This window comes from Etheostoma spectabile, chromosome 19 (assembly GCF_008692095.1).
Source record: "Etheostoma spectabile isolate EspeVRDwgs_2016 chromosome 19, UIUC_Espe_1.0, whole genome shotgun sequence".
In the NCBI taxonomy this organism is placed as follows: Eukaryota; Metazoa; Chordata; class Actinopteri; order Perciformes; family Percidae; genus Etheostoma; species Etheostoma spectabile.
Window position 1 is genome coordinate 11,636,754 of NC_045751.1, and position 1,101 is coordinate 11,637,854.

Sequence of the window (1,101 nt, forward strand, 5' to 3'; positions counted from 1 at the left end):
GATCCTTTCATGGCTGCAGGATACTTGTTGAGAACTAGTTTTCCAAACTGCTTGCTGTCTCTGTCAGTGTCTCCGTGGTCGGACACATACCGGTTACATCATGATGATCTATTTCGGTTCCACCACCGGCGTAGAGCAGCGTCCGACCACGTGCAGACGACCTCGTGTGTAGTCTCTTTGTTTCTTGTTGTGATGCGTCCCTACCTGCCTCAGGACACCTTTGGAAGTCTTTAGTTGATAAACTCATTTACTCTGCATGTCCCAACCCTGACAACACCTGAGCTCTCCCAGTCCAGGGTATTAATGAATTAAAATGAATTCATGTATCATAGAGCTGCATACTGGTCAGGTGCACATTGAAGGATGTTACTTCTTCAACAAAAGACTCAAAGAGGAGAGAAGAGGAAGTCATGCCTTGGCTACAGACTCATACATAATAATAAAATTAATTAATCAAAAATAAAAAGATGATCTACAGGAGAATAAATAGTTGAGAGCAGAATGTCTGAGAGCCTTACTGCTAAATATCCCATTATGTTTAATATTTATATTTTTATCTATTCACCTTTACATGAAGTATTTTCAGCACAAATTGATTCAGAAAAAGGTAAAATAGGGGAATAAGATTCACCAGAAATTCAAAATCTTTGGGGGAGACCTACAGTATATTTTATATATTTAGATCTATAGGCAGCTATAGTCAGGCACGTGCACACATAGACATCAAAAATGGCTTGAGCACCGGCCCTTTGTCTTCCTCTATAGAAAGTGGCCTTTTTGTGGATGTATGGTTTTTAATATATATATATATATTTTTTTTTTTTTTAATTTTTTTTTTTAACGTTATGGTGATCACAGATATAAGATGTGTCTGCACTGTTACAGATTAACAAAGGTCTAATTACAACAACAATCATTGGAGGAGTAGCACAACGTCAGAGTTTGGAAGAAAAACGAGAAAGCTGTTGAAGTCCGTTAAAAACGGTTAATCTGCAGCTTTTAGTCTCCGCCCTCAGCTTTATCTCACAGTTCCTCTCAGGTCATAATAGTAAACTGACTCCTTCTTCTTCGTTCTCCCTCAGTTGAAACTCTACTAACTGG